Below are 18,226 nucleotides of genomic sequence, written 5' to 3'. Positions count from 1 at the left end.
GACAGACATCCAGTCAAAACCCAGCACAGAAGCACTGACCTTGTTAAAACCACTCTTTCTCAATCCTCCACATATGACTGTCTAGTTTTTCCTATTTATTAATTAGTTTATTTGTTCATTATCTGTCCCACCCCTAGTGGAATACAAGCTTCTGGCACCCAGCAGCACTCTGCACACAGTTGTTATTGTTCAGTTGCTAAGTCGTGTCTGATTCTTTGAGACCCCAGGGACTGCAGCACGCCAGGCTTCCCTGTCCTTCACCATCTCTTGGAGTTTGCTCAAATTCATGTCCACTGAGTCAGTGATGGTATCCAACCATCTCATCTCTGCTGCCCCTTTCTTCTTTTGCCTTCAATCTTTCCCAGCATCAGGGTCTTTTCCAATAAGTCGGCTCTTTGCACCAGGTGGCCAAAGTATTTAGGAGCTCAATAAAAACTGCTTAGCATGTTCATCATATGGGGCTGTTAAAGCTGCCCAACAGTAGGTGTAAGACAAAAAGGGTCATGGATGGGTGAGCAGGGCCCCAACACTTAGAACCTGCTTGCAGGGAAGTATGGGTGGAGTCCTGGCAGCACCTCACAAAGCGGTTTCCTGGCTGGTGAGGGCGAAAGCTAGAGAGTGAAGGGTACAGTGCAGAGGATACTGTCAGTCCTCTACAGACAGTTCTTTAGAAGTTTTGCTGAAGCGGGGACAAGACAACGTGTGGCTGAAAAGAAAGGTTTGTGTGTTGTGATGCTGTGTGAGGCTGTGGGGTTGGGGAAGAAGCAGCTGCAAAGGAAGAAGAATCTGAAGACAAGGGGCAGGAGGAGCAGAGGAAAGTGCAGGCAGGGCTAGCGGGGCCCTTAGCCCTGAGGCAGGAGGCAGGACCCTGGAAGTCCTTCTTGGTGATGTTGGCCAAGGCCTTGCCTCTCTGGGCCTCCATTGTGTCCTCTGCTCCCGGAGGCAACACAGCAATTGTTAGCTTCAGGACCTCTCTGAACAGCACAGTACCTGGTACAGTAATAATACAAAAGTAGTCACAGTCATTGTCATTTTCATCCCTGTGACGCTGGGAGGAAGGGCAGGAGAGCCGATGTCGCTGCAGGGAACCTGGTGGGTCTGGGGCCCGGGCAGGGACGGCAGTTTCCTCAGTGATCCGGAAGGAGCCAGCCGCGGGTCCCAGACCTGCAGCTCCGGAGCGGCCCACTGGGACCTCTGCCCGGGTAGCAGAACCAAAGCCAGGGATACCCAGGCTCTGCAGGCCGGACTCAGTCCCGAGTCCAGCGGAATCGCCTGGTACCCGCGCGGTGGCCAGGCCGGAGAGCCGGGAAGAGAAGGGTTAAGCCGCGCGGCCTGGGGGCCCAGGGGTGTGAGGCGGGGGGAGCCGCAGGCGCGTGGCCGCGATTGGCTGGGGCACATGCCCGGGGGCAGCTGCGGGCGGATGGCCGCCCAGACTTCCTGGACGCGCCTGGCGCCTCCGCCGCGCCGCCGCTGGCGACCTCGGGGGACGTGCCGCCGGCTGCTTGGGGACAGCTCCGCTCCCGCGCTGGCCCCCAACCCCCGCCCGCGGCTGGCGGGCGGCGGGGACTGTCTCTCTAGGGGCTTGTCAACCACAGTGACAGCGTCGCCGCCGGGGCCGCCCACGCGTGCTGCCAGGGCTGGTGCCCACCAGCCAGCCAGCACCTCTCCCCCTACAGGGCCGAATGTGTCCCGAGGCCCATCCGCGGGGCAAGCCGCTGGCCCGGTGGAGCCAAGCGGGTGAGCCCCTCTTTAGCAGATCGCTTTGGCTGACCACACCTGCAGCAGGGAGGGGGCTGGTTCTGGAAGCTCCAGGACCTCATATTGCATAACAGATGAGGGGATGAACTTGCTCCCCAGTACCCTCCAGCCCGTCGGACAGCACCCCACTTGATGCTAAAGCTCAGCTTCTCTGTACACTGGGGCTAGATGGGGTCTGGAATCTCAAGAGAGAGAGAGTATTGGGTATAGGAGAAAAGGACACAGACTAGGACAGGTCTCCCATGAGAAGACACAGACCAGGCAAAGGGGGACATGGTGGGCTCCTGCTCGGAAAAGCTATGCATCCCACCCAGGAGGATTTGATAAGGAGTTTATTCTGGCCTGGAGAATTCCATGGACTGTATAGTCCCTGCGGTAGCAGAGTCGAACAGGACTGAGTGACTTTCACTTTACTTTATAACAATACTTCCCAAGGGCAGGGCTGCTGACAAGATTAAGATGCAGATTCTTCGTGAGTTTCTCTGGGCCTTTTAATCTTGCCTCAGGTGGTTTCTGAGGCAACTGTTCTAATCTGCCCTTTGGAACTCAGGGAAGGTCAGGGAGGCTATAGTCTTGCCTATGAGAAATGGTGGAGGAAAAAAAAGGGCTTGGTGCTGGAGAGCCTCACAGAGCCCCGCAAGGTTTCACACTGTGGCCAGGGATCTTAATGGTGGATGCTCAGGTCAGCACCCCCACCCAGGCCCACCTGCAGCTGTTCAGACTAGAATCCTAACAGGAACACCTGGAAGAGGCTCCAGAAAACCCTAAACCAGCCACCAAGAGTTGATAAAGTCTCAGTTGTCATTTTGAAAAGTATTGGTTTGCTCATGCTGGTGAGATAAGCACTGTTGAAAAGATATAATTCATAGAGAATTTCATTGCAAATAGAAGATGGAGCTGTTGCTCCTGGGAAAGACTATGGCAGTTTTCAGAGAAAAGTTTCTCCACTTTTATTTGGTCTGGACATTGCCCCTGCTCTCCCTTCTATGTAGGACCCTCTGAACCTCAGCCTTGAATTCGGTTAGGGGAGATCATGTCTGCCTTCCTTCCTGGGTTCCCATGGGAGACCTGGCCTAGTCTGTGTCCTCTGCCTCCTCCACTCCCCGCCCACTCTGCCCTAGCCTACTACCCTGTGTGTGGCTCCTACCTCTTCAGCCCCCTGGCTGCCCAGCTTTTGTAAAAGGGGAGGAATTTCCTTGGAGAGGGAGGCAGTGAGGCGATCACCTGCCCCGCTCCCTCATCTATCACCCTGAACTGTGTTTCATGATAAAATTTCTCATCCACAGCCAGTGATAAATGGAATCAGCCCAGAGGAGACCATACCGAGTGGGGGTGGGAGGGGTGGGCCTGGGTGAGGGAAACCCAGGTAAATTGTTTCTCTGTGTTAACACGCAACCTGGAAAGAGCCAAGGTAGTGGATTTGTGTGACCTGTTCTGTACTGTTGGTAAGAAGGCATGCATATGTAATTCTGTGTGCTCTGAACCAGCTTGTTAACCCTGCAGAGTGATGGTGCCGGGCTGGGGCGTGGTGTGTGCAGGCCAAGCCTTGGAGGGAAAGAGGGATTCAGAATACAGGCATGGTAGCCAGGTGGGTACTGAATAAGACCCCAGAGCGGAGAAGCTATATCCCTGGTGGAAGCTGCTGTGAAACTCTGTAACTCAGGTTGGAACTTGAACACACGGTCTTCCAACTGAGATCATACACCTGGTCTCAGGACTTAATGAAGCTCCGGTTCTTAATGTCTCATTGCAGAAAGAATTCAGGGAGAGACAAAGTGATAGGTAAGAAGTAGATTTATTTAAAGAGAAACACACTCCACAGACAGTGTGGGCCATCTCAGAAGGCAAGAGCAGCACCAGAGTATAGGGGTTGTCAACTGTTTATGTTGTTGTTCAGTTGCGAGGTCGTGTCTGACTCTTTGAAACCCCACGGACTGCAACATGCTGGGCTCCTCTGTCCTCCACTATCTCCCGGAATTTTCTCAAATTTATGTCCATTGAGTCAGTGATGCTGTCTAACCATCTCATCCTCTGTTGCCCACTTAGAGTTGAATAATTTCTTAGGCTAATGAGTGTACTTTGGTAAGAAGACATGTATATGTGATTTTGTGAGCTCTGAACCAGCCTGTTAGCCCTGCAGAGTGATGGGGCAGGGCAGGGGGAGGGTGGGGAGTGAGTTGGTAAAGAATCTGCTGGCAATGCTGGAGACCTGGGTTTGATCCCTGGGTTGGGAAGATCTCCTGGAGAAGGGAATGGCTACCCGCTCCAGTATTCTAGCTTGGAGAATTCCATGGACTGTATAGTACGTGGGGTCGCAAAGAGTCGGACACGACTCTTTCATTCCAGCTATTTGGGGAATGGGGTGGGGATTTCCAGAAATTGGGCCACTGCCCATGTTTTGACGTCAATGGTTGGCCTTGGAACTGTCATGGCACCTCTGGGTGTGTCATTTAGCTTGCTGATGTATTAGAGTGAGTGTATACTGAGGCTCTGGTCTAGTGGAAGTTGACTTGTCCGCCATCTTGGACCTATTTGGTTCCAATCAGTTTATGTCGTGTCCTCAGGCCCTGCCCCCTTCCCTCCTGTTCAGCTAGAGGAATCAGAAAAATGGGGTAAGCCACAGAGTGGGGTGCTAGGGCAGACAGGAGGAGGGGCTTGTGTCAGAGCCCAGCCTGCTGCCGAGGGAGGGAAGCAGGCGGCTCGTGGGCTTACAGGCAAGACGACGGGAAAGAGCACCTGTAGCAGCTCCAGGTGTCAGATGAGCCCCTGGTCCTCCAAACAGGAGCTTCCAGGCCTATAGGTACCCAGACCTCAAGCAACTCTCAGCACCAGTCCCAGACAGCAAGATGATGGCCAATGGCTCCTCTGGGTCCCCTGCTTTCTTCTGCTTTTAGCCCAAGAATCCATGAGAAGTCCTTAAGCTAATAACTAAGGAGTTAATTAATAATCAAAGTGATGAGCTGGAGCAAGCTTGACCCAGAGCAGCTGAGCATTTGTATGATTAAAGCTCAGAGGTCCAGAGGATGGGACCACAAAGCTATTCTGCCACCTGCCAGCTGTCACCTGTAAAAGGAGGTAAAAAGAACATCTACGTCATAGGTTGCCCTAAAGGCACCTGAGATTATGCTTGTGAAATGCTGAGTCATTATGACACGTATTTCTAAGGCCTCCTGACTGCCAACTGGGCCCAGGAGAGGAGACCCCTCTGGGGCTCACAGTGCAGGTGGGAATGTTGGATTCCTATGCAAGTCAGTCTAAGTTCTGGAAATGCAGAGATGTGTGCTCACAAGCTCAAGTGACGATGTCCTTGTCTGTCTGGAAAGACCCAGAAGGCTTCATAGAGGAAGCAGCATTTGAACTGGCATCAAAAGATGAGTAGGAGTAGATGGAGGGGATGTTCTGGGATGTGCACGGTCCCTCAGCTCCTGTGGGGCTCTGACATGTGAGTCTCTGACATGTGGGTCTCTGCCTGCTCCAAGAGGAGGGTCAGAGTTTCTTTTCTCTGATTCCCACTTGGGGAAGAAAGGGCTATGTGAACTGCCCACCTTGTCCCGGGGGTGCAACACTGTGGCACAGAGGCAGGCTCAGTGCTGGTTGAACAGCTCAGGGAGAAATGATAACTTGTGGGCTCACACTTCTGGCGGTGGGCTGTGGAGTTAGTGAGTCGGGAAATAACAAGTCAAATGTTGCAGCAGTACCCAAGAGGGGAGCAGGGAAACAGCAGGGCCTGGGGAGCTGCCCAGCCGAGGAGACCTCTAACAAGGGAGCAAGTGTGGGACAAGGCAGGGTCCCACCTGAGAGCCAGCCCGGAGCTGGAAGAAACACTGGGGCAGAGTCTATGTGGTGTCTATGCTGTTCGGGTACCGAGCTTCCCAAAGCCACTGCCTTTGAGGACAGTGTCTCCCAGGAGTCACACTGGCTTTCATGTTCCACAGGGGTGGGTGGAAGCAGCATCCCCCCACCAGAGAGCATCCCCAGAGGCTCTAACTTGTAGCTGGCTGTGTGGAAGGTGGGTGGCATTTAGAACTAGGACTAGGCCCCTTTCCCAGGCTTTCCCTGGGAGTTTTACCTACCACCCCAAAGCTTCTTTGGAGCTTTTGGGTCTAACCTGCCCCACAGACAGAAGAAACATAGCCCAGTTCATGACCAAAACTCATATGGATGGCACACTTACTTCCACTCCACTCTGGTCCACCACCTTCCATGCTGCTCGGGAGCAGCCCATCCATCTGCAGAGCTGGGACCCAAGGCCCAGGGCTGCCTGCAGGTTGGACGTCTGCCTCCTCTGGGAACCATGCCCCAGGGTGCTCCAGTGGCCAGAGGACCAGCCTGAGAGAATTCTCCCCAAGCTCCCTATGTCAGTAGCACCCTGGCCTTGGAGCCCCTGGGCAGTGACACACTGAGATCCAAACCCACCTATGTTTCAGACAGTGGCCACTCCAAGCCAAAGCCTGGTGCTGCCAGCCCTACCTGTGTCCTGTATGTGACAGGTGTGTGTTCACAGCAAGGCTGCTGCTCATACAGTCTACAGAGGGTACCTGCGGATAAGACAAACCTGGGGTTTTCCTCTCCCAGTGACTATCACTGGGGTGCTGGTGATGAAGGCTTCCCCATTGATGGGTGGAACCCTGGTCCCGGGCCCGCTGGCTTCTCCCCAGAGTGGACTCAGCCTCTCTCCCAGCTCTCGCTGCTCCAGACATAGGGTGCACTTGTACAGCTAACATGCTGTAGCAAACTCCCTCCTCCCATGTCCTCCTGGTCCACTTAGTAAAGCCACCAGCCACCCATGGCAGCAGGGATGGGCCTGAGGCCTGGACCTGGAAGTGGCCAACAGAGGACAGGCTAAGAGTGCTATAGAGAGCATGGCTTCCAGGCCCTTGACTGTGGAGCCCCCTCTGATGCCCTTGCCCTGGGATGTCCCAGCCTTTACCAGGCTGTGGTGAATTGGCAAGTGATGGGGCAGAGGGTCTTTTGTGCTGCAGGCTGTACAGGCCATGGGGCCCAGACACTCAGAAAACACCTGCCAAGAGAATCCCTTATACCAGGCCCTACACCAGTGTGGGGCACTTTGTGAACTCATGGGACAGGCACTCTGACAAGACAGAGCAGCCAGACCTACCCTCCTGCCAGAACAACTCAAAGACCAGACAAAATTTAGGACACAACAGCCCTCGAAACATGATATTAGATGTCCAAGGAGAGGACCCTAAGAGGCAGGAATCATTGCGGTAAGTCCTCGGACCCCTCAGTATGCTGCCCCCAGAGTATCCAGCTGTGGAGCAAGAAGGGGACCCAGGCAGTTTCAGGGATGCCCCGGAGGGGAGACACAGGACTCGAAAGCCTGGAAAGCCAAGGCAGAAAGAGTTTGCAGGATGGAGCCCTGGGGAGGAGGGAGCCCTGGAGTCTGCAAAGCACAGATCAGCCCATGCATGTGAGGATCGTGCCAGAGGCCAGGAAAGACCCACCAAGAGGGTCAAAGGAAGTCATGTCCAGAGCTCAAGCAGGATGTGAAAAGTGTGGGCTCATTCTGACAGCCAGGCCAGAAAACTTGAAAAAGAGACAGAGTGTCGAGTGGGTCTTGCCACTGTAAAGTAGGACAAAATTGACCCAAGACTAAAGGCAATGGCACCCCACTCCAGTACTCTTGCCTGGAAAATCCCATGGACGGAGGAGCCTGGTGGCTGCAGTCCGTGGAGTCTCAAAGAGTTGGACACGACTAAGCGACTTCACTTTCACTTTTCACCTTCACGCATTGGAGAAGGAAATGGCAACCCACTCCAGTGGTAAATGTACCCAACCCCACACAGGCCTGGGATGCCTGACACAGAGTAGATGCTCAAAACATACACTCGAATCTTGTTTAATTCATGCTCCCTTTTTACAGATTCAGAAGCAGAAAGGGTGAAGGTCTTTCCAAGGCCACACAGCCAGTAAGTGGTGGGTGCAGTGCCCTGGGCATGTGGCCTCGGGCACTCTGCAGAGCACACCCCTGACCCCCACGTCCTGCCAACCTGGTGGGTTCAAGGTAGGCCTCAGGTAACCCTGGTTCCCAGGATGCAAGCAAGCTGGGAGAGGGAGCATGTCAGTGTTCGGGTCCAATGACATTAGCTAGCAGGAGAGAGATGTCCATGCCCTCATCCGATCCTGCCACATCCTCCATTCAGGATGGCTGGAGCCCAGAGTTCCCCACCCTAACTCCCCGACCTTGCCTTGCCCTCAGCCTCCTCAACTTGGGGGGTGGGAACCGGCCTGAAGGTGCTCATTTCTATAATTCTGTAATCACCATAATTGCCTTAATCACCACTCAGTCTGGAGCACTCTGGGGTCTTCGGCCTCTGCATTCAGCCCTCACCCCTGTGCACCTAAGCAGCTCCACCTGGGGCCACAGATGCACAGCCCAGGGGACAGCCCTGGGTCACCCCACCCAGCCCAACCCTGCCATGGCTTAGCACTGGGAACTCCGTCAGCACCAGCCACATATCTAGACTGTTTGCTTGCTGCACACCTGCCTGCCCAGGAGCCCAGGTCTGGACCCAGGAAGACAGGATGAGCAGGGAGTGAGTGGTGCCATGCCTGCAGGTATCACACCCTGTACAAGCGCCTGCCCTGAGTTCCACCCAGGGAAGCGCAGACACACCTGGAAGAGGTGATATGAACCCAGACACCAATCTTTCCTTCTTTCCTTCACCCTGGGTGGTGTGTTGTGGGGAGGGGGAGTGTGGGCCTCTGTTGTGTTGATGATGGTAACCTCTGCACTAAGTGGACAAGTACCAGGGTCCAAGCATGCAACTTTACCAGCCTCTAGTGATGAGGCTTCACTGACAGAGGCCTGCGTGGAGAGGGCTGGGGGGAAGGCTGAGGTCCAGGGCATGAGAGCTAAACCCCATAGCTCCACCTGCTCCAGAGCCGTCCTTGGCACCAGCTGCAAACTCTCCAAGGCTGAGGCTCCAGGGTGCTGCCGTTAAGGGTTGGGGGAGGGAAGACGAGGGGCCCCCCTAGAGTCTCCACAGTCAGCAGCAACTGAGAGCCAGGCCCAGGCAGGCGGCAGGACTGCCACCGGCTCCTGCCAGGCCCCTGGCAGCATGAGCAATGGCAGGCTGAGCGATAAGAAACTAATAATTTATGTTTCCAGTTCCCGCGGCCCCGGCGCCGAGGGAAGGCTGGGCCACAGCCTCCTCCTCACTGAGCGGCCGCAATCCTTTATTGCACAAATTATTAACGACCAGAGAATGAATGACTCTGTAATCAGATCAGGCCTGCCAGCACTTTTCATTTCATTTATTTGTATAAATTCTGAAGTCAGGCTCTAGCCTAAGCTCAAAAGCCAGCCTCACTCTGGCCGGGGCCCAGGTCCCCACCAGAGCATACCCCTCCCTCACCATCATCCGTGACTCCAAGCGGGTACTGAAGACAGAGGGGGTTGGGGAGGGGGCAGGGAATGGGCCTAAGCTGCAAAATGTTGCCACGTGCCCACCGAAACCACCTCAGATCATGGGTCCTGGGCCAGGATCAGAATTCTGTCCTTCAGCCCTCTCAGGGCCCCCTCCTACCTGTCCTCAGACCAGGGGGTTCCTGGTCCCTGAGGGAGACCCGCCCCTACCCATGCTTCTCCTTCACCCCAGGCCCTCACTCCCCACAGGAGGCCCTGATACTCCAGGCTGCCTCTGCTTCCTCCGGCCCCAGGCCCGTGCCCCTTTCCATCTGCTTCTTCTGCTGCCTCCTGGTCCTCCTCCCCTGTCACCACCTGCCTCATGGGCTGGTCTCTCCCTGCCTTCCCCCTTCCTGTCCTGCTGCTGGACTGGGCCCTCACCTCCCTTGGGTTCAGGGGCTGTGAGGCTTTCTGGTCGGCGCTGAGCAGTGAGCTGCCTATGGTCCTCTCACGAGCCCACTTTTAATCTCATTGACCTCTCGTTATACTACAGCACATAAATTCAGATTTGGAGAGCTTATGTTCCATCATAAATTGGGCTGGCAGACTTCCGATCAACAAGATAAAGCTGTCTCCTGTGAGGTGGGTGTTTTATTAGTCTTGGCCTCCGTGCTGCAGGCAGTGGAGGTGGGGTGGGGGAGGGAGGTCTCTGGAATCCTCCTGTGCTGTTTCAGATGGGCCTGATGGTGCTTTTTGCCATCATGGGTACAATGGCATCCCCTAGACCCCCATCCCCATAGCATCAGAATGAGCAGCCGCAGCTGGACCCCCAGGCTAGGCACTGGAAGGGCAATAGGGAGACCCCATGTGCACCCAGGCATGTGTCCATGTGTGCCCCTCCCCCTGTGGTGGAGCTTCGTGAGCTTGGCCAGAGCCAGAATGGGGTTCAGGGGTGGGGGAGGCAGCTGCACATGCCTGGGCATCCTGAGGGACAAAGGGCTGGAGGAGGGGCCCAGAGAAAGAGCATCCAGGATGCAGCTCCAGAGACATGGTGGCCTGGCCTGGCTATTAGAAGCTGCAGACGCCTAACCACCAGGATCCCCAGAGATGGATACAGGGAGGTCTTGACATCTTCAGGCCACCCAGCAGGGCCTGGGCTCCTGCTGCCCAGGATTGGGGATGATGTCTGCTGACCGTGCCTGTCCCTCCCTGGAAGACAAGTCCTTCTTCAAGAATTCAGTCTCTGCCAACACTCTCTTCCTAGGCTCCCAACACTTCCAGCCCAGCCTGCCAGCACCACCACTGTGAAGCCACCCAAATCAGCACAGTGGGAGCTCCACCTGGCTCTTTCAAGCCACCAGCCCTGTGTTCCTACCCACTCTGAGTTTGCTGTGATTGGAGCACCTCTGAGTACCCGGGCCTGCCCAGGGCCCTGGCAGCACAGCAGGAAACCTGGGAGACTGGATGTATGATGGTGTTCTGGGGGCACACTGGGGCCCTACCAGGAGAGGAGGTGATCCTGGGAGGCTTCTTGGAGGAGGGGATGCTGCTGTGAGTCTTGAAGGTGAGTAGGTAGTTGTTCAGTCACTAAGGCATATCCGCTTTTTGTGACCCCATGGACTGTAGCACGCCAGACTTCCCTGTCCTTCACCATCTCCTGGAGCTTGCTCAAGTTCATGTCCATTGAGTCAGTGATGCTAATCAACTATCTCATCTTCTGTTGCCCCCTTTTCCTGCCCTCAATCTTTCCCAGCATCAGGGTCTTTTCTAGTGAGTCAGCTCCTTGAATCAGGTGGCCAAAGTATTGGGGCTTCACCTTCAGCATCAGTCCTTCCAATGAACATTCAGGGTTATTTCCTTTAGTATTGGCTGGTTTGATCTTGCTGTCCAAGGGACTCTCCAGCACCACAGTTTGATACCATCAATTCTTCAGCACTTAGCTGTCTTTATGGTCCAACATTCACACCCGTACATGACTTCTGGAAAAGCCATAGCTTTGACTATACAGACCTCAGTTGGCGAAGTGTTGTCTCTGCTTTTTAATATGCTGTCTAGGTGCTTGCTCCTTGGAAGAAAGCTATGACAAACCTAGACAGCATATTGCATTGAGCAGAAGTTGACAAGTTTCCTCAGGGCCATGTTCCTGGCTGGAAGATGGGATGACCCAGCCCAAGTAATAGCTTTGCTCTTTACCAGTTTTGAATCACCTGTCCCATTTCTGAGGCCTTAGGTGCTCAGGAACCCACACATACCAACTGGATCTCAGACAGAAAGTTACACAACTGCTGACATGGGGCAAACTCTCAGATTTTGACAAGGCCAGTTAATCCAGGAGGGTAGTGTGTCTGTTCTGGAAGGAGACTCTGTTGGCATCTGATGTACAAAGAGGATCAAAGACTGGGGTCCTCTGACCTGGCAGGGCATGAGGACCCCCATATTTGGAGATGCCTACAATCCTCTACACAGAGGTGAAAATACCCTATATAAGCCCCTGCTCTGCTAGCTGCCTCTTCTCCTCCTCCCATTCTCAGTGGCCTCCGAGCAGTCTTCCCACTTCCCCAGTCTGCAGGTGGAAGCCCCCAGTGCCAAGCTGGGACTCTATTAGATGCTCTGAGGAACACATCAGGTTGTGGCCTTGGACAGAGGCCTGGAGCTGCTGCCCTCCCACGTCTAGGGTAGGTGTGGTCTGGCCTCAGCACATGGGCTCTACTCAGGATCTCAGCCAGTACCACGCTGTGCCCTTTGGCCAACCCACTTCTGGGTCCACATGCGGGGCACTGTGCACAACTCCAGGGGTATGTGCATCCCAGGGCCACCCATTGTGGCACCCTAGACATCAGCACAGAAGACAAGATGGACTCATGGAGAGCTCAGCGGCTCACACTCAGACAGCGCCCACAAAGACATCAAAGCACCCCACAGGATGTTACTGATTCAACCTGTCCTGGAGAGATGGGCTCCTTGGCAATGGGAGTCCAAGACTTGCCCTGGGATGGGGTCAGGCTAAACCTATGACCTTAGAACACCAGTCTGGGTCAGAGTTGTGGGGAGAAACAGCAAAACTCACTGTGCACCTAAGCTCTCTACTTCTGAAAACCCCTAACGGACAAATCGATGCTGACAAAGTGATTGCTGGCTCTCCAGGTGACCCTGTGGTGCGACTGTGTACGAGAGGCTCAGACCACCCATTCCTCCTCCTGGTGCAGCAGGTGCAGAGCAGCAATCCCACCAGGGCACAGGTGGATGAGATCCTAAAATATATAGCCAACTGCACGGTGAAACCCTGTAAATTCTGTTGGGGTACAAGTTTCATTAAAGAAAGAAAAATGAATGGTAATCCAAAGCAACAGTGGTTTATGTGAGGTTCCTCAGTACCCCTGACCCCACTTACTGGCCATGAGGCGGGCACCCTGGAGAGCAGCCAAGAGTGATGAGGTTGGAGGAGCCCATTACCCAGGACAGAGAGTGTGAAGGCCATTTCCAGGTACCTCTGGCTGTTTCTCTTTGAGGTTCTACTCTTCTTTCCCTGTGCTTGAGTTCTGCCCTCTAAGGTCCCAGAGAACAAAATGCTGGTGACCCCTCTATGTAGCACAGAGAAGGCACTCTGCGGAAAGAAAGTGAAACGGGACTGGAGGGCTCAGCCAGTCACAGCCTGTCTCTGAGACCTCCTCCAAGGTCTATGGTTGCTTCTTCACGCAGGAGTGGATGCAAGCCTTGCCAGGACCTCAGAACAGTGGACCACACCTCTCCTTGGGCTCTGACCTCCCTCCTCTCTCTGTGGAACACCTGCCAACAACCAAGGGTGCTCACTCTGACTCCTGCGGGAGGGTCTCCCAGCCTCCTGAGTTTTTTCTCTTGCTCTGGTGAGAAGGAGCTTCTGGGACAGTAGGGTGGGCAGGTGCTGGGAGAAGAGGTGAATAGGGGTGGAGCTGTCCCAGGCTGGGAGGCCAAGCTGGGCTAGGAGTGGATCACATGGGGACGGCCCCCAAAGACAGTCCTCACACAGACACATGAGTGTGTCTGGGGAGCTGTTGCCAGGAGCTCACATTCCGCAGGAAGTCCATCATATAAACGGTTACTGCTGGGCCAGTCTGGTCTCCCTGCACAGCCTGGGAGCCTCGCAGAGCTGGGCCTGGAGGCAGTGACTTCTGCTACCACCGCTGAACCAGCGCCTCAGCTCCAGCTTCTCTCGGTCTTCAGGGTCCTGCCTGGACGCCCTCTCTGCTTCAGTTTGCACCCAGCAGCCTGGCAGAGAGCCTACCTGGTCCCCTCTTCTGTAAGCCCCCTCTTACTACCCCCAGGGTCCTTGACTGATGCCGTGAGGATACACAGTAGGTGTCTCTAAGGGTCCTGGAGGACTCCCATCCCTTCGCTTGGCCCCACTTTCAGGGGGAAGCCTCCAGCTCCTGCACTCTGAGACCATTTATGGAGAAAACATGGAGGGTACACCAGGGCTCATCACAGTATTGACTAGGGCCCCTGCAGCTACATATCACCCTGTCTGCTCCAAGCCAAAGGGGACCCCACAGATGTTGAGCCCCTCTCTCATTTTCAGATGGGGAAACCAAGGTGACAATAAGGGCAGAGGGGCCTATGTCACACAGTGGCTGGCCAGGAGGACCCGAGTCTCAGGACACTGCAGGGTCTGCTCTCTCCACTGCCTGTTTCAGCCTCCCCAGCCCAGCTCAGGCCCAGGCAGGGCCATGGCACTGAGCAGGCTGCCCCAGTGATGCCAGTGAGTGAGTGTTTGCACTCGTGGGGAGGGACCAGGCATGCAGAGCCAGTGGCAGCTAAGACACCCACCCATGTGAGCAGACAACAGTTCCCTCTGTGCTGGCATCAGTGCACCCAGTGTATTCTGTAGCTTGTCAAGCACATGTGCATCACTGTCCTTGTGTCTGGGGTCACTTCATCTGTCTGAGAAGCTATGCACATGTCAGCATGTGTAAAACAGCAGGTGAATATCATGGCACATGGAACTGACAGTGTGCACCCTGTGGGTGCCCCGAGTCGAGACACCGGGCCCTGACTCTACTTCTTTAAATGGCATTAAGTTAAGGTCAGTGGACTATAAAGAAGACTGCATGCTGAAGAACTGGTGCTTTTGAAATGTACTGGAGAAGACTCTTGAGAGTCTCTTGGACAGCAAGGAGATCAAACCAGTCAGTCCTAAGGGAAATCAACCCTGAATACTCATTGGAAGGATTGATGCTCAGGCTGAAGCTCCAATACTTTGGCCACCTGATGCAAACAGCTGACTTACTGGAAAAGACCTTGATGTTGGAAAAGACTGAAGGTGAAAGAAGAGGGCAGCAGAGGATGAGATGCTTGGATAGCAACACTGATTCAATGGACATGAATCTGGGCAAACTCTGGGAGATGGTGAGGAACAGGGAGGCCTGGTACGCTGCAATCCATGGGGTTGCAAAGAATTGGACGCAACTTAGCAACTGAACAACAACAAAAGGTCAGTGGACAGACCAGCCTCAGAAACACATACTTTCCTGAGAAAGAGGAAGAACATGGCCTGCAGCCAGTTCACAGCTGGCCAACAGCGAGGCATGTCCCAGCAGGGTGGCCCCTCATGTGTCTGACCTGGAACCAGGAACAGATGCTTCCTGAAGGTTCTGACCATTTCTGCAGGGGTGTCTGAGGGAGCCACTGTGCCACTCACCTCTGACCTCCCATCTACCCTTTCCTGATGGAATGGTGCTGCAAATCAGACCCTTTAACTGGACAAGCTGTCTTGGACATGACAACGGTATCCATCTGGCACTCATGCTGCAGGCCCATGTGTCTTTGTATGTTTCGTGCATAGGTCCTGGTGGTGTCTTCCATCTTGGCTGTCATATAAGTTAGCACACACACCGTCTGTGCATATTTGTGCTGAGGATGTCAGCATCTGTGTCTGCACCTGTCCTGTGCCAGCAGGTTTGGGAGCTGCTGGGTGTGCGTGTGGCTGTGAGCATGCATGCGGGCTGCTGTCTGTGTGCCTTTGAGAAGGCATGGATCTGTTGGTTGCCGTGGGTGCTTGTGTGGGCATGTGTGTGAGGCTGTGCCCACACTTGTGGGGCCCCTGTGATCTGTCCTGGCATGCCTTCCTGTCTGGGCGGGTCTGGGCCTGTTCTCCTACCCTCTAAGGTACTTGGGTGAGCACAGGAGGCTGAATGAAGGTGCCCCTGCACCTGTGGTCTCAGCGACCCACTGCTTTCTTCTGTATTTTCCAGCCTCACCTCTAGGTCTCTCTTTCTGGGGTTTTACCACATCTGGTACTCAATAAGTGATTGATTGGTGAAGGAATGGATGAAAAGGGGGCTTTGAGGGGGTGTTCTGGAGGGGAGGAAGGCGGGCAATCCAGGATGGGAGGGAGCACCAGCTTTGGACCGGCCGGGCAGCGCCAGCCGGGCAATGCTGGCAGAGCCTGGGTCGGGGGCATCAGGGTCTGTGGGCTGCCCCCGCGCTCCCTGGGGACGTCTCGGGTCACCGTCTGCACCGCCGGCCGCGCCGCCCCGCGGGTTATTTATGACCCCCTCTCCCTCCCTGGCGGCGGCGGCGGCGGCGGCGGCGGCGGCGGCGGGCGGCAGCAGCAGCGGAGGGCCCCGCGCGGGGGAACCTCGAGAAGCGATGGCGCCGCGGAGGCCGCGGGCGGGGGCGGGGCCTCCTCGGGCAGAGGAGGAGCTGCAGCCGCCGACCCCACCTTTGCTCTCCGTGGGGTCGCCAAGCCTGAGGGCCAGGTGGCGGTGATCCCAATGCCAGAATTCTGTCCCTCTGGCCTGACTCCAGTCTGAGAAGTGCAGAAGAACATGCGGGCTCAGGCGCCAGACGGACACAAGTGGCCAGGCGGGAGGAAGGGAGCAGATCCTTTTGGGAAGGCAATGACAGCCAAGATGAGGATACCTAGTCCTCCAGGGGAAAGCTACTCTGAGCCCCCGTGGGCAGAAGGCTCTATTTCCCAAGAACAGGGGGAAATATGTGGGGGCGGGGGTGAACTCCCCTGATCAGTCAAGACCCTGGAGGACCCCTGGAAGATGTCTCCTTGGAGTCAAGAGTAGCTCTAGGAGGAGGGGGGTCCTGAAGGTAATTTTGGACCCAGTCAAAGTGTTTTCAGGAGGGTCCTGGTCCTCCAACGAAGGCTGGAGCCAGATGGCAGCATGGAGATTAGGCTGGGTCCGGTAGGTCAGCCCCACACCTTGAAAGCTGGGCCCCTCCTTGAGAGCCACAGTTGGGGGTCCCGCGTGCCACTCCTAACCACTGTGAGAGGCCAGGGATGAATGAAGGGTGGTCCTGGGAGGACCCCTGCTCAGACTCAGGACAGAGGAGAGGCCAGGCCTGACAGCTGCCTGGTATTGTCTCAGATCTAGAGATGAGCTTTCAGCCTCCCTTCCCCAGACCACAGTGTGAAGGTCAGGGGTTAAGAGGCCTGAGGCTGAGCGGACAGGTGCAGGCAAACATTAGAAGAGCTGGGCGGAGGCTGTCTTTTGGCAGCTGGGTCAGGGCTGTAGCCAAACAGGCTCACTGGACTTGGCCTCTCCATATAGAGCTATGACCGCAGATTAACATGACAGCTCCCCATGGGTCTTGGCACTCAGGTGAGGACAGCCTCCTGCATCCATTAGACATGGAGCATCACACCTGAGAACAAGACATAGGCCACAGAGGCTGGGTGTGGGAGGAGCTCCCTAGCTGTCACTCCTGGGGTCAGGTATGTGCAGGAGTCCAGGTTACAAAGAGAGCAATGGGGCTGAGGGTGGTGAAGTAAGGAGGGGTCACTTGCATTCACACCTGTCTTGCCACCCACCCCTTAAACCCCTACAGACAAATATACAAGAAGAAAAGGAGTGGAAGCTCCCAGACACATCCCTGGTCTGAGCCCGCATCTCACTCCCCAGGTTGGTCTTGGGGCTGGCTGATACCTAAGCTGAGAGTGAGGAGAGCAATGTACATCAGCACAGAGGTCCCCAGCAGTCAGCCACATGCCCACCTGGTGCTGACGTCTGGTAGGAAGCCCTTGGGGAGTAGGGGTGGAGTGTTCCCTCACTCCCAGGCCACCCTTGCAGAAGGTGCAAGCACTCCTATGATCCAGCTCACTCCCCCCACCTCCCCCGTTCCGCCCCAGAGCCTGGTCAGGAAGATGCTCATATGGGTGCCCCAGTAAGTACATCTCAGAGGGGCAGGGGTCTGAGGCTACTTTCTAGCTTGTCCAAAATGGCACACCTGAGAAATTACAAAGTCTCACCAAGTACTGTCAGAGCCACTGGGTTTCTCAGTTTCTCTTCCTAATTATCCCACCGCGGGGCCACCATGCCAAACTGCAGGGAGGTATGGGTTGATCCCAGGGGACAACCCCCCTCATTCCAGGGCTAGAGCAAGGCTGGAGGAGGAGGTGAACATGGATGCAGAGGTCCATCGTCCTCAAACTTGCACGTGGCAGGTAACGGAAATATGCTCAAGTGCACAGTCCCACATTCAGCTGCCTCTCCTCCCCACACACCCCACCCTCCACCCACATTGCCTCTAGCCCCACTTCCTTGCCCCACCCCATACTGTTTGTTGTGGAGGCAGACAGCCCGGATTTGAAACAACTGTGTGACACCAGGACAGTTACTTGGCCCTTTTGTATCTCGCCCTTCCTCATCTGTAAAATAAAAACTCTTTGGGTGTCAGAAAAAAACACCAACCCTCAGATGATCAGGTGAACTAAGGCTTGTGAAGTGCATGGTAAGGGGGGCAGTTATTGATAGAATTATCGTTGTTATTCACAGACCACAAACCTTCCCCAACACATTTTCCGCGACCACACACCACAAACCCACAGCGCACACCCTGTAGACGCTGAGGAGACCACTCATGCCCTCCGCACTGATTCCTACCACCTACCCAGAGCTGCTGGCTCACGCGCACCGCCAGGAAAGCGGCAATTCCGATCCCGGATACGCTCTTTCGCAAGGAGCCAGCCCTCGGTCCCACGTGGACTCCGGGACTCTGACTGGGGTGCCCAAACAGTGACTCCCTCAGCAGTGTCCCCGGCTGTGCGTGCCGCGACTCTCTGGCCTCCGTCCCGCGCACCACCACCTCCCACCCGCCCCCCACACATCGGTC

At 55.4% G+C, this 18,226-nt stretch overlaps 1 long non-coding RNA gene across 4 annotated transcripts; it reads left to right on the top strand.

Moving 5' to 3' along the window:
• LOC108637784 lies at positions 373-12,630 on the top strand. Of its 4 annotated transcripts, none has more exons than XR_001919312.1 (4): positions 373-718; positions 9,681-9,769; positions 10,392-10,691; positions 12,272-12,630. It is a non-coding gene; the product is annotated as an uncharacterized LOC108637784 (long non-coding RNA). The 4 variants fall into 4 exon arrangements; XR_001919310.1 differs by lacking the exon at positions 373-718 and adding an exon at positions 1,483-1,737; XR_001919311.1 differs by lacking the exon at positions 373-718 and adding an exon at positions 7,634-7,783.

The sequence above is a fragment of the Capra hircus genome, chromosome 16 (assembly GCF_001704415.2).
Source record: "Capra hircus breed San Clemente chromosome 16, ASM170441v1, whole genome shotgun sequence".
NCBI lineage: Eukaryota > Metazoa > Chordata > Mammalia > Artiodactyla > Bovidae > Capra > Capra hircus.
The sequence above is the reverse complement of the archived record's forward strand: the minus strand, read 5'-3'. Positions and strand labels throughout refer to the sequence as shown.